This window comes from Pinus tabuliformis, chromosome 1_2 (assembly GCF_031772625.1).
Source record: "Pinus tabuliformis cultivar Carrire ecotype Pingquan chromosome 1_2, CPIR1, whole genome shotgun sequence".
Lineage (NCBI taxonomy): Eukaryota > Viridiplantae > Streptophyta > Pinopsida > Pinales > Pinaceae > Pinus > Pinus tabuliformis.
In genome coordinates, this window is record NC_142298.1 from 805,262,576 (window position 1) to 805,278,493 (window position 15,918).

Sequence of the window (15,918 nt, forward strand, 5' to 3'; positions counted from 1 at the left end):
TCAAGTTCAGATATAGTTGTGTTTCAGAGGGAGCATAGTTCTCCCCTCTCTCTTTCTAATGTTATGTATGTACCAGGGCTGAAAAAGAATCTTGTGTCTATTGCTATGCTTGAGGATAAAGGCTATGATGTAGTCTTTAGTTTGGGAAAGGTTTTCCTAAGGCATATCGGCACTGGACAGACCAAACAGATAGGGATTCAAGTTAAGAATCTCTATAAGTTACAGGTAGAAGACTGTGTTGCTTTGAGTACCGAAGCAGAGGTGATGCATGGCCAAGATATTGGTGAGTTATGTCATAGGAGACTGGGCCACTTGCATCATGGGGCCTTGAAGATCATGCAGCAGATTTCTACCAGATTACCCAAGTGCAAGCTAGAGCAAACGAGCACATGCAAAGGTTGTACTTTGGGTAAGTATGCAAAATCTTCCTTTCATGATCAGGATGGTAGAGTAGGATTAGTTCTAGAGTGAGTTCATTCAGATGTATGCGGGCCCTTCTCTACAACCTCCCTCGCAAAGCAAAGGTATTATGTTATTTTTGTTGATTTTTCTCATAGATGTTGGATCTACTTTATGAAAAATAAGGATCAAACCTTCTTGAAGTTTTGTGAGTTCAAAGCTTTGGCAGAGAAAGAATCAGGGATGAAAGTAAAGGCCTTGTGGAGTGATAACGGTGGAGAGTATATTTCCCAGTGGTTTAAGGACTTCTATGCTTCAGAAGGAATTAGACGGGAACTCATGGCACCTCATAACCCACAACAGAATGGGGTGGCCGAAAGAAAGAACAGATCTATTGTGGGCACAGCTTGATCGATGTTGCATGACCAAGGCCTACCACTTCATCTGTGGGCTGAGGCATGCAATACAGTAGTATATCTTCAGAACAGAACTCCTCATCGTATTTTGGGGATGAAGACACCTATGGAGGCCTTTTTGGGAAAGAGACCAGATGTGAGTCACTTCCACATATTTGGATCACCAGTCTTCTATCATGTGACCAAAGATGCTTAGAGAAAGATAGACCCAACAGCTGAGTTGGGAATACTTGTGGGGTACACAGATACACCTCACAACTATCCTGTGTTTCTGCCTGCCAGTCAGAGGACCGTAGTGCGCAGGGATCTGAAGTTCGATGAACAGCGAGCCATGCGAGTGTCACTTGAGAGGGAGCTCAAGTTGCATGGTGATGATGAGGAACTATTAATTCCTAAGGAGGAGGAGCCTCCTGATGATGCGAATCAGCTGCATGCAGAGATTCCAGTAGTGGAGATCACCACTGCTGGAGAGTCTTCCAGAGATGGGCGGAAACGCTCATGAGAAGCTAAAAGATTGATGCAAGATACGAGAGAGAATGTGGGGCAGCCATCCTCTCAGCGCAGACAGAGGAGATCTCCCGAGAGATACACTGGCTACATGGCCCTGGTTGGGGAGTGTGTAGCGACCAAGCCTTCTTCTTTTGAGGAGGTAGTGCAGTAGCCAGTTTGGGTGGATGCGATGGTAGAGGAGTATGATTCTATCATGCGGAATAGTGTGTGGGATGTTGTCCCTAGACGGGGGGACAAGTCAGTGGTTACTTCCCGATGGCTTTACAAGGTAAAGCAGGCAGCTGATGGTAATATTGAGAAACACAAGGCAAGGCTTTTTGCCCGTGGTTTCTCACAGGTTGAGGGGATTGACTATGATGAGACCTTTGCTCCTGTTGCAAGGTACTCATCGATTAGATCGATTCTAGCACTATCAGTGCAGATGGGGGCAGATCCATCAGATGGATGTGAAGACATCATTCCTTAATGGGGAGATTGAGGAAGAGGTATACATAGAGCAGCCAGAGGGATTTGAGACCTTTGATCATGAGTCACATGTATGTCGTCTCAAGCAATCACTGTATGGGCTGAAGCAAGCACCCTGTGCTTGGTATACCAGCATCGACAACTATTTCACCGGGTTGGGCTTCACCAAGAGTTAAGCAGATGCGAACCTCTACCACATCATTGTAGAAGGTAAGCTATTGATTATTTTACTTTATGTCGATGATCTGATTTTGACAGGTGATGATTAGTTGATCAAGTCTTGCAAGGAGGACCTTGCAAGAGAGTTTGAGATGAAGGACATGGGCCTCATGCACTACTTTCTAGGCATGGAGGTGTGGCAGAGAGATGGGGAAGTATTTGTGTCTTAGGGAAAGTATGCCAACGAGATACTCAAGCGCTTCCACATGGAGATGTGCAAGCCCATGGAGACTCCTCTAGCAGGTAACTGGAGGAAGGAGGATGCTACTTCAGGTGAGGCAGTAGCTGCTACAGTTTATAAGCAACTTGTGGGTTCACTCATGTATTTGGTGAACACACGACCAGATTTGTGCTTTGCGGTGAACCAGCTGAGTCAAGCTATGGTTCAGCCAACCAAGTTATTTTGGAAGGTGGCAAAGCATGTGCTGAGATATCTCAGAGGCACTACACAGTATGGATTATGGTACAAGCAGACAGAGGGAGTGAAGCTCCAAGGCTTCACAGATGCAGATTGGGCAGGTAGTCCATCAGACAGGAAGAGCACTTCTGGAGGAATCTTCAACCTTGGGTCAGCTGTAGTTTCTTGGTATAGCCAGAAACAGAGATCAATTTCACTTAGCACAGCGGAGGCAGAGTACATGGCAGCTAGTCAGGCTACATGTGAGGCCATCTGGATGCAGCAAATTCTAGTGGGATTGTTTGGTCAGATGATGGATCCTACAGTGATATATTGTGAGAATTAGAGTTGCATTAAACTCTTTGAGAATCCAGTGTTTCATGACAGGTCCAAGAATATAGATATACGCTATCATCATCTACAGGATTGTGTGGTCAAGAGGATCATGATGTTGTAGCACATTTTGACCGAGGAACAAGATGCAAATATTTTAACAAAGGCATTGTCAAAGGGCAAGTTTGAGTTCCACAGAGACATGATCGGGGTTACTGATAATCCCTTTCTTGTTGAGAGGGAGTGTTGAAAAGTGTGCAACAAGAAATGCTAAATTTAGAAGTTGCTATAAATAGAAGTCCTAAAAATAGCATGTCTAAAAATAGAAGTTTGGCCAGTGAAGTCATTGACCACCTTGGGTGTGAGGTGAAACTGCTAAAAATAGAAAGTTCTAAAAATAGCATTTCTGGGTCCCTTCCTATTTTTAGCAGTCCCTAGTCTAACTATAGGAAGTAAAAACGAATTTGGTCTTGACAATAGTGTAAAATATTAATTAATTAATCTCCATGAGTTAATTAGTTATGGAAAATTAAACTAGAAGTCTTTGTGAGATCATGCAATTATTTTCTCTCTTGATTTAGGAATTTATCCCTTGATTAAAGGAGATAAGGTTCAGTTCTATAATGAGAGGATCAGTTGACTTAGTTTTACTTAGTCAAGTCCAGTTAGATTAATTTAACAAGTTGTTAAATTAATGAAATATAGTTTGTTAATGCTTGCATGCATGTGACAACTATTATTTCAGATAACTGTGTATTCACTCATGGATAACTGATGCATGTCAGTTCTGTCAAAGACCCAATTGAGATCAGATGAGGGATAATGTACTATCAGATGCTTGGATATTTCTAGTAAGTATTCCTTGCATGGAGAAGGATCTATTTCCAAGAGAAATTAGAATTATAGGAGATTTGAGGACTTGTGGCCTATATATTGAGGCCTAGTGAGTCTATGATCTTCATCTTTTGATTGCAGGAAGTACAGGATAGCTCTTGAGCTGATTCTTTTTGTAGATAGAAGAGGATTTCCACTTGATTGATAATACAGTGTTGGGGTTTTATGCTGGTGCTTTCCCCAGTGATATATCTTGTGTTATGTGTGATTATTTCTCTTGATCAGTTACATGTGTTTATGCTTTATGTTGCTCATGAAATCGATTTTGCTTTCGCTTAATGTTTTGTAGAACTAGATCAAGTATTATGCTTTAATACATTGCATATATCAGTTTCATCTATAGGTGAGAATTTCTACAATAACATTCGGTTGAATCCACACAAATGTGTTTTCTACGTGGAATCAGGATGACTCCTTAGCTTCATCATTTCCAAGGATAGAATTCACTTGGATCCACTAAAAGTTGAGGCCATTGTAAATTTACCCCCTCCATCCTTAGTGCACCAACTCTAGAGCCTGCAAGGAAAGGCTAACTTTCTCTGTCGTTTTATACCCAACTATGTCGGGCTAGCCACAGGATTTACCTGGTTACTCAAACAAGGAACACCCTTTGCATGGGACGAGGTGGCCCAAAAATATTTTGATGACTGTAAGGCCATCCTCATAAATTCTCCTCTGTTGCATCCACTGGACTATTATTGAGATTACTTCCTTTACCTAGCCACAGTCCCTAGCACCATTGCTATGGTTTTGGTCCAAGACAACGATGAAGGAAGCGAACATGTGATCTACTACCTTAGTCGAAATCTCCTCAACACTGAAATGCGTTATGCACATGTTGAGAAGTTGGCTTTGGCTGCCGTTCAGGTTGTTCAGTGCTTTTGACACTATATCCTTTTACGTATGACTACAATGATTTCTGAATGCAACCCTATGACCTATATCCTGACTCGTCAGTTGTTGGGGGGCAAGTATTCTAAATGGATCATTATCCTGTAAGAATTCGATTTGGTCTTCACTACGGCCAAATCTAAGAAGTCACTTGTTTTTGCTGAATTAATTTGTTCCTTCCCTCTCCCTGCTGGTGTAGATGAACAATTTCTAGATGAGACCCTTTTCCTGATTAGCACCCTTGATCCATGGTACGGTGATATCATCGTGTATCTCCAAACCTCCACGTTCTAGTCTGCGTTGACCAAGGATGATCGTCGAAGGATTCAGCATCATTCCCAACCCTACCGTATTATTGGCGATACTTTATACCGTGTCAGTGTTGATTATGTTCTTCGTTGATGCCTCACGATCAAGGAAGTCGAAAGAGCTCTTAATGATTGATACTCCGAGGCATGTGGTGGTCATATATCTAGTTATGCTACAACTCAAAAAATCCTTCGCGCTGGTTATTTATGGCCGTCTATCTTCAAAGAATGCATTCTTGCTGTCGATAAGTATCACGAATGCCAAATTTACCAACGCAAGATGTGCGCCCCACCTGCTCAACTACACCCCGTCATTACCATTGGACCCTTTTCCAAATGGGGCAATGATTATATGACATGTAACCCTCATCACTGTGGATTATTTCACCAAAAGGGTTGAAGCGATGCCTACATATTCTGTAGATGGTAAGACGGTGACTCAATTCCTTTTTAACCATGTTATTTCTAGATTCGGCATACCCCAAGCCATTGTCATAGACCATGGCTCCCATTTCAGAGATTACATGATGGCAGAACTGACATCTGCATTGGGCTTGCGCCATGATGGCTCGACCCCATATTACCCTCAAGCCAACAGCCAAGTTGAAGTCGTGAACAAAGTTTTGGTCACCATGCTTCAGCATAGTATTGGGATGCACAAGTCAAAATGGCATCTCATGTTTTTTTCAACTTTGTGGGCCTACCGAACTTCAACCAAAGAAGCAACTAGTTTCACACCTTTCCAGCTGGTCTATGGTCTGGAAGAAACATTTCCGATCGAATGCAAGATTCATTCACTCAAATTAGCTGTTGAAATCCTCCCCAAAACATCACCTCAAGAGAAACGCCTCTTATATTTAGAGCAACTGGACGAGACTCACTGTCTCGCTGCCTTGGTCATCAAAGCACAAAAGAAACAGGTCAAATCTCATTTCGATCAGTTGGTCTCCCCTCGCGCTTTCTCTGAGGGTGATTTGGTCCTACTATATGACCAAGCTAACGATAAATTGGGGGTAGGCAAGTTCGAACCTATGTGGCATGGGCCCTATATTGTAAAACACGTTTTGTTGAAAGGGGCCTATGAGCTTATTGATTATGAAGGAAATCCTCTCGATAAGCCCCAAAACAGGCTTTACCTCAAAAAGTACTATGTTTAGGTCATCTTGCATGGTTACTTATGTACATTAGTGTGTGATTCATTTTTGTACAACATGGTTTTGTGTGATAGTTTTCAAACAACTTTCCTGTTTACTATGCTTTTCTTCCTTCACAGATGTCTACAACTCCTCACGTTGGTTTTGCCGATGGTGCTTGCTGAAGTACCCGGAACCTATCATCCATGACATGGGCTATCTATGACCCTAACGGTGAGTTGATTAACCTTCAAGGTATCTGCCTAGGTTGTACAACCAACAACATTGCTGAATACAGTGCGGTCATCGAACTGTTGTTAGAAGCCATCGCTCTGGGCATCAGAGAATTGGTTGTCAACCTAGATTCACAGCTTGTCGTCCTTCAACTCAATGGGAAATATTCCGTCAGGAACCCTCAAATATTACAAATTTATCTCCATATTCATCTATTGGAAATAAATTTTGATTATATTACATATCATCATATTACTAGACGCATGAATACATTAATAGATGCATTAGATAATTATGTATTGGATGGACATTTACGAAACATGTAAAAGATAAAACAAACCATTTGTACCATAATAGATAGGAAAATACAATATATATATGTGTGTGTGTGTGTGTGTGTGTGTGTGTGTGTGTGTGTGTGAGTGAGAATGTTTGATACATCAGAACCCAAAAAAATAATATGTGTGTCTATAATAACATCAGCGGCTCGTAGGCCTCGCACATCCGTGACACATAGGCCTCAAAAAATATGTAAGTGTTGGACCTAGGAACTACTTAGCATGGTGGTCATGGTAGCACGAGACAACTCATGCAACCTGACTTAGTAGTCGGTGGATCCGATCTAAGACTCCCACTGTGTGCATATGGTATCGTCGAGGCATGTCTCCTATTTGAGCATACTTCGGGATACCATGAGTCAACCCCTCGAGGTTAGGGAAAATTTTAAGACCCCCCCAAATTTACATGTATAATAAATGGGCGAATCTCCATGGTATATAGGAAAAATGGAAGGCGATTTTATCAATAATATGATATGTATATATAATTTTTTGGCGAATCTCTCACCAGGCATGGCGAATATTTTGCTCAATTGTAAAATCTTGTGTTTATTGAATACACAAATGAAATCATTGCATTTCTTTAAAATATATTTTGAAATCAAAATTACGGAAATTGCATATCGATAACCTGGTGGGTGTAGGATAAAATTCACCCGTGCCATTCACAGAAAGCATGAGAAAAAACCTAATACTATATATAAAACCAAGAAAACTTCAAATTCATCACTTCTAGGGGACCTCGTAACCACCCTACCAATACACAAGTATGTTCATGTTTGCAATTAGAAAAATTACCAAAATTACAATCTGTTTACTCTAGCATATGTTGGAAAGTTATAGAAGGATGACTAGTGCAATCAATCCATTCCTTTTAGCCTTGGATTTGTTTTAGTTTAAAACAAAAGTATATAAATATACTTGTCCAATGTCTATGCTTTAACCATTCACCTTAAGATGTTTTTACAATATAATTTCCTAAGTCTATTTAATATCTTCATTATCATAAAAACCAACTTATATCCATCTTAACTCCACATCTACCACTCTTAGGGGGATGAAATCTATTTATCCCTCTGAGTACTTGGTAAACCCAGAATTAAGATGGATCTAAGATGATAGAATTTCCCCTTTAAATTGTCTATGCTCGCATGAATACCATGGTATTACCATGGGTCAATACCATGGGTTATCATAAACCTGGAGCTTAAAAATTACTATTAGTAATTTATAAAAATTAATAAAATTAATAGTTGATTTTTATTTTATTTTTTATTTTAACCAAGCTAAAATGTTTAACATACATTAAATTACAACATCCATTTTTACTCTTGATCGGATCAAATATTGTTTCACTCTATGCTAGTTTGCATATCACGATATTTGATACCTCTCGGGGTTAGTAGATCCAGAGTAAAGATGGATCTATGCTAGATTAATTCCCCCATTTAAATAGGCTACATTCTAGTGAATACCATGGGTCAATACCATGTGCCATTTTGGTGAATACCATGGGTCACTATCATGTACCATTTTTATTTTTATTAATACTAATATTAGGGTTAATAATGTTATTTTCATCGTATTAATAACAATCTAGTCCATGGTATTTGTCCCATAGTATTTTTCCCATAGGTTTCACCTAAATATAATGCATTTTTTGAGTATTTGTAAATATAAGGTGACTTAAGGAGTAAATATAAAAAAATGTTTTATTTGTTTACCATACCTCTTGTTTATTTATATTTTTATTAATTTACCATACCTCTTTTACAAATATGGTATTTGGCCCATAGGATTCACTTAAATAAAACCTCTTTCTTGAGCCTTCATAAATAGAACAAGGGTTATGGACTAAATATAAAAAGAGGTTTTATTTATTTACCATGTGTCTAGTTTATTTATATTTTTATTTATTTACCATACCTTTTGAGTAAGTATAAAAAGGCATTTTATTTATTTACCATACTTCCACTTTACTTATATTTTTATTTGTTTACACCCTTGCATGTTTATAAGGTGACTTATGGAGTAAATATAAAAAATGTTTTATTTATTTACCATACCTCTCATTTATTTATATTTTTATTACTTTACCATACCTCTCTTATAAATATGGTATTTGGGCCTTTGGCCCATAGAATTCACTTAAATAAAACCTATTCTTGAAAATGGGCGAATGGATTCACTTAAATAAAACCTATTCTTGAAAATGGGCGAATGGAAGGTTGTAACTCCTAATTTCAAGGGCTAAATTTACCTTTTTTACCCTCTCCCTTAAAATAAAGTGGGCTATTTGAGGTGATTTGTAAAAATGTACTATGATACAAAATATTCGCCCACTAAAAATTTAAAACCCCTTAAAACCCCTTAATTTCGCCAAAGGGCAAATATTCGCCCCTAAAATTTTCTATGCTCGAAGTTCCTCGTGATCTCCTCCTCATTATCACTCCCTTCCTAATAAGGGGTGACATCATCAATAGGAGGGGGGACGCGCCTAGCTATCGGGGACATCCTGACTGGCCACTCTGGTCCAACATCTGCGTAAACAAGAGAAATGTTATAAGCATGCATATACCAGAAACAATTAAAAAACATCAAAATCAAAAATTTAATTTTTTACCTTCGTCATCAAAGTCCTCTCCATCTGGTAAGGGCATATATGGATCTCCATGGAAATCAATGTCGTTGTACGTCCAATCCTCCACGACAATCTTCTGTCGTCGTAGCCAAGAGAAGAATTCCGGTCAGTATGACATATGCTAACCCCTAGTGATATTGGGCATCAAACGACTCTAGCAAGCTATCTGCGGATTGCATGGCATAGGAGGATTGACCTCAGTCAACTAATACTGGAACAGTGGCACTCGTTCCAGGAAAAAGGTCACAAGTACTGCTCTGAAGCCAAATTGATTCAGATTCCCTGCCTTGGCCTTGGAAAACTGACGCTTGATGTTTATCTTCATGGCCTCTCCCCAGTTGAAGATCGTAGGAGCTATGTAGTCAATAGCATAAAGGAACTTCGATTTGTTAGTCTCATGTTCCACCTAGGACCTCGCTACTCTATTGATAGTCAACAGAAGCATCCTTAGTGTCAAATCCCGCATGCTAGAAATCTCTATCTTCCCACTCTTGGATTTCAGGGCCTTAGGATAGTGTTCGGCAAGTAGGGAAGATATGCTTGCCCTGATCGAACATGACCCATACAAGTTCACTGGCTCAACTCTGTGAGACAGTCCAGTGATGAAGTCAATATCTGAAGTTGTCAACTCCAGCTCTTGGTTCCCAATGACAAAAATCTCATGATTGATGTCCCAAAGGCTTATCAAGTATCGAAGCAACTCAGGTCGAGCCCACATCCCTAGTGTAAGGAAAAATTTAACGAGCCTGCAAGCCCTCAAAGCCTCCAGGCAAGCTGGATCATTCAATGCCTAGGTGTCAACATCTTTGTGTTCTTTTTCCTTCAAATCCATCATTTTCAGCAATTTCTCTCCTGCAAAATCCATTTATTTGAGTCAATTATCAATTTTGGCACATAAAATTCAAGTTTTAACGATCAAATTTTGAGGAAAAACGATTTTTCCCTATCCACGGTTTCGGCACGCCTATTTTAGAAAACAATTGCACCGGTTGGCGTGGACGGTTATGCAAATCACCCTCGACCAGCGCGATCCCGTGCCTGGAAATTGCATCGATCGAGGGCGATTTTTTTCTCAAAAACCTCCCTAAAAATCCAAAAGAATGGCTAAAAGCATAAATGAATGGCATGAAAATGGAGCTCAAGGCTTCCGCTATTACCTGGAACTGACGGCTTGTCGATTGACCTCGCAGATCTCCCGCAATATGCCCCGGAAAAACTAGGGCAAAAGTGGGTAAAAAGTATTCACTGCAAAGGTAAAATGGTAAATGTTAAAAATATATTTACTTTTTCCCTTTGTATTCACTTTTTCATGAAAATAACAGGTTTTGTAAATATTGTTGACCTATTTTACCTCAAGGACTCGATAATACACTTTGCCTTACTTGTGCAGCAACAGGTGATGGATGTTCGACGATGACGATGAGTCACATTTCAGCTCTTTTCTCGACTCGTTAAACTCATATGAAAAGATTGCTGAGTATTTTTTCCCTTTTTGAATCGTTAAAGAGAATAAAAATGGGGGTTCCACTTTCAGCTCTTTTCTGACCCTTTAAAGGTGAAAAGATGGCTGAGCCCTTGTCGTTTCAAACTCGTTAATGGATGTGAAACATTGTGCGCCCAGTATAAGTTTATCCCTTTTTCGGGTTGGGATGCACTTTTTACGAAAAGGGTACTCCTTGAATGAAATGGTCAAGCAGTTCTCTCAAGTATTGTTTTCTACCTTTTCGGGCTTCAGAGACACAAATGTACAAAAAGGGACTATGTGGAATTTTCTTTGACATGTCTTTTTCAAACTCTCAAAACATTAAAAAGATACCGAGTTACACCTTTGTTGGACTCATTAAACTATTAAATGACATCGGATTAGTCACCATGATGAACACGAGCTTCTCCTTCCTAGGGTTCATTAAACTTACTAGGTCAGATTCGTCCGAAGGATGAACTTACAGTGCAAGCATATGTTATCCCCTTCAAGCTTGCAATTAAAAAATAATTGGGGTACTCGCCAAAAATGGTGGGGGAAAAATTTGGAAATCTATCAGTCGTGTCGGGAGCTCACTCTTGAACATGACACTCTTTGCTTTGTGTTGGGTTGGGACATTCTCCTTTGTATCATTGACCTTCCTGGGTTTGGACCGTTCATTTTTGCCTTCCATTTGACCTCTACCATGTCATCATGACCACCGATCCCATGGATCCAAAAGCTGCCAAACTTCTGATTGCATCACTGATATGTTCAAGAGTTGTCCTTCTGCAGTTACACTTACCTCTGATTTTCTGTATCATCCAAAATCATTTTTTTCATCCTCTTGTCTCACGTCGATGATGTGGGATTCATTATGGCCCTCCTTCGACACGGTCACTTTCCTTCGACTTCAACTCATTATCTAGGAAGTTGACCGAGAGAATCCCTTCCAGTACCTTAGAGCTTGCATGCCCTAATGGCAAGTTCTTTGCACTCGACAACAAGTTTACATCACTGGCTTTTGATCAAGTGATTTCACGAGTGTTCAACTCAAGTTCCTGTATTCACATTTCGTGAATTGTGCTGATAGCACCTTGAGGGCCATTGTAATTATTGGTGGTTTCTCTCGTGCTTGTTGATAATTTACATCATTAACTGGTAATCAAGTGACTTTCTAGCATGTTTGACATCGACACATCTATTTGCATGCTAGGATCTGTACATTGATCGGGTCGTGTTGGAGCACAAGACCCTGGACACTGATCACGCAAGTCCAGGTTGTGAACTAGTGTGACATAGTTTATGATGATATGCATGTCTATTTCAGATGGTTGGCTGCGACCAGACCATGATTTATCATATGTGATCCTTCTCATTACAGAATGGATGCAACCATACCTTGGTTTCATTATGATCCTCTTTGATGGATGGTTGCGCCCATACCGAGATCCATTTACATGATCATTCTCTAGATGGCTGCATCCATGCCATGATTCATGTATCATTTGACAGATATCTCATTCTATGTATGTGTATCTGTACTTGCTTGTAGGTTTTTCGACAATGAACTGGTTCCCCACACTGATTTATAAAGCATTTCATACCTCACTCCGGCTCAGCCTTCAAGCTTTAGGGGGCATCTATTACACAAAATTTTGTCACTGTCCCTATACTCCCCATTCCTTGATCTTGTAGGACCTCTACAATGAACCCCGCATACTTTACCTTCATGAAGAAACTCCCATTATGTCCCTCTACATGAGCAGATCATTTCCCTTTTGCACCATTTCCCCTGAAACTTCTATTTTTACCAGTTTACAAGACCAACGCTAATACCCTTTATTTCCACTGCACCGATGTTCATATATTAGCACTATTCCCCGCACTGACTGGTGTTATTGAGCTGTGTTCTAGTTGCATAGTTCATGTTATAGAAAGTATTTTAAATTAGAGCTGAAGCTTCCAACTATAGAAGCTTCGTAACAGAAGTCTGGTAAATGGTTTGGCCGGACGGGGTCGAGGATGGAACTACCTCAAGGGATAAGTCCTTCTCCCATGAGAAGAGGATCCATCTCCCATCCATATTTCCTATATAAAACTCCCTTCTTCCCAAGCATAAGCTAGTTAGAGTTTTAGATGGATGTGAGTATACTATTTTGGATTAGACAAGCAAGCTATTACTAGTTGTAGCCATCTAGTTGTTTGAGGGAGAAGTATGTTTGGTTTGGAGTGAAGGCTAAAGGGAAGAGCCATTAAACTATTTTTGTTTGAAGCCATCATGGAGTGCTATCAAAAGTGTGTGGAAACCTGGTCTTGTTAGAGGAAGACTGCAGCATCAAGATGAATTGTTGTAATCTCTCTTTGATATTAATATATGCAACTATTGATTGATTTCCTACATGTTTTGTAATATTACATATCCATGTCTTAATGCTTCTTGAATCGTTAAGTAGGTTGAATTGAAATTTGTCTATTATTATGTTTGTGTGTTGTTGTTGTTTACTTGTTTCAGGAGCTTGAAGAAGGAAGCGAGAGATTGCTGGAGCGAGAAAGCAAGGACATCATCAAGCAGGATAAGCGAAGAAGAGGTAGGCCCTCTTGATTGATTCTAACCTAATGAAATCTTCCATAGAATGTATCTATTGTGGCTAGACCCATTATCAGGCTAGAGGAATTTTTTCGTGTCCGCACTTATAATTTTACTTCACCACAATAAGGGACATGTATTCCAAGCCGATTGTTGGGCAAAGATATCCTAGTGGGCATCGTTGGATGTGTGTTTTGGCTAAGAAAAAAGGCTAAGGCAAGGGCATTAAAAGGCAAAATGGATTTTTGGCACATTTATTTATGCAAATAAAGGAAATTAGGAGAAAATTAAAGTGAAAGGTCACAGGTTGCATGTGAGGAGGAAATTGAAGGAAATCAATGGAAAATGAGGGAATTAGAGGCCTCATTAATGAAAAGTCTTTTGAAGATCAGTTGGAAGGATTTTGGCTCAATCGTAGTCAGTGTCAACCTTTTGTCATTTCAATTTTGGAGCTCTCTCATTATTTTCTCTCTCTCTCTCTCTCACTCTTGGTCAATTAGAGTTTTCTTGGAGCACTCTAGCTTTAGATCAAGGAAAGAAAAGCAGGATCAAGCAACTTCAACAGGAATACTTGAAGGTAACCTTTTACATGTGTGATTTCCTAGCTGGTTTGGACATGCATGGATTTTCATGTTGGTGTATGGTTCTCTTGTTGTCAGTGGCATGGTTTTTCCAGGTTATGACAGTGGTTTTCATCATAGCCTCGCCTTTTTCCAGATTCCATGGTGTTGGGATGTTTATTTTAGTTTTTGAACTTTGGTTTTCCTGATGGATTTTATAATATGAGGCAGAGGTGGTCTCAAGTTTCATTCCCAAAGGCCTAGGAATTGCTTGACCAATTTTGGCGGGATACACAGTAAAGTCTGAGGGAGGAGTCTCAGTTTAAGGCCTAGTGATCCAGGTTTGGATTGCGGTAAAGCCTGAGAGATTGGTCTCAGTTTAGGCCCTAGTGATTTGGTATTGCATTGTGGTAAAGCCTGAGAAACAAGGAGACGGAAAATTCCTCAAGGATAGTGATGGATTCCGAATGGCATTCCAAGTTCAATTCAGTTGTGATCAGAGCATTGGTTTTGGTGTGATCATGGTTGGATGAGGGCAGAGGTGGTTTAACCTCTAGATTCCCTTGGTTTTTCTTGGATTAGTTGTTCTATGAGATCCCACATTCATGCTTGGAATATGGAATGGGGGTGACTAGCTGAAAGAAATATTTGGTTCAACCATGTCTATGGTCCAGTGGTACATGGAAGTCCTGAACCTGGTCGAATTTTCCTATGATTAAGAAAAGCTAAGTTCTCTTACTTTTGCACTTGTTTATATATGGATTTACTGGTTGTCATATCTCTCATATTTACATGGTTTTATGCTAGTTATAAGCTTGGTTAAATGACTGGTTCATGTTATGGTTATTTCATGTATTTAATTGTAATTGTTAAATGGATGAATGTAAGGCCTAATTGATGATATAATAGTTCAATGGAGAAAGAGGTGATCCTTCTGGTTATGTTTCATAATTTCTTTCAGTCATTTATGATATGTCATGCTTCCTAGACTAGTGTTTGATAGAATGTCAGTCCCTGTTGGGGATGCTTAGGCCTAGTCCTGAGGTTGATTTTTGATTTGTTTATATTGTCATCATGTCTTTGATGGATTCTTAACGTTATAACAAGTTCTGGGCAGAGGCTGGGATTCTAGGGTAGAAAAGTGTCTCAAATCACTGGGACGCTGACATAGGTCCTCATGCCCAATATCTGTTGTGGTGGACCCAAATCATTCATTGCAAACTTGCTGACCAAATCCTTCTTCAACCTATTGATCATATTCTTATCATGCTCAACAATCAACATGTCATCCACATATAACAATAATGTGATATACTTTACTTGATCATACCTCTTGATATAGACACAATGGCCAACTTCCAACTTGTGAAAACCATGTTCCAACATCAGTGAATCAAAGTTATTGTACCATTTTCGAGGTGCCTGTTTCAACCCATATAGACTCTTCTTCAACCTACAAACAAGGTCTTCTTTTATTTTTTCTATGAAGCCTTCTCGTTGCTCCATATAAATTTCTTCCTCTAATTCACCATGAAGGAAATAAGTTTTTACGTCTAACTATTCACATTCTAAGTCTAAAGTAGCAAAAAGACCAAGAATGACTCTAATGGATGACATCTTAACAATAGGTGAGAAAATTTCAGTGAAGTAAATACCTTATTTTTGGGCAAATCCTTTCACCACCAGCCTTTCTTTATACCTCTCCTTCTTTTCGTCACCTTCATGATTAATCCTATAAACCCATTTTTTTGTAGATATTTTCTACCCTTTGGGAGCTTTATCAACTCCCAAGTTTTATTTTCTAGAAAAGAGTTCATTTATTCTTCCATTCTTTACTGTGCTCAACTTTACAAGCTTCTTGAAAATAATCAGGCTCACCTTCATCAGTTAATAGTATATAGTTTGAAGGAGGATAACTTTGTGAATGTGTATGAGGCCTAGAATATCTGCGAACCAACTGTGGTCATGGATTATCAGGTTGAATCACCTGTAAAGGTTCCGGAAAGATTCCTTCATCTTTGTGTCCATCATTTTCCACTTGTTTTTCTTCCTACTCTTGAATTTATTGTTCATTTTCTTGCATTGGTGGGATGTCTTTCTACTGATCTTCAAACCTGTTAATAACTTT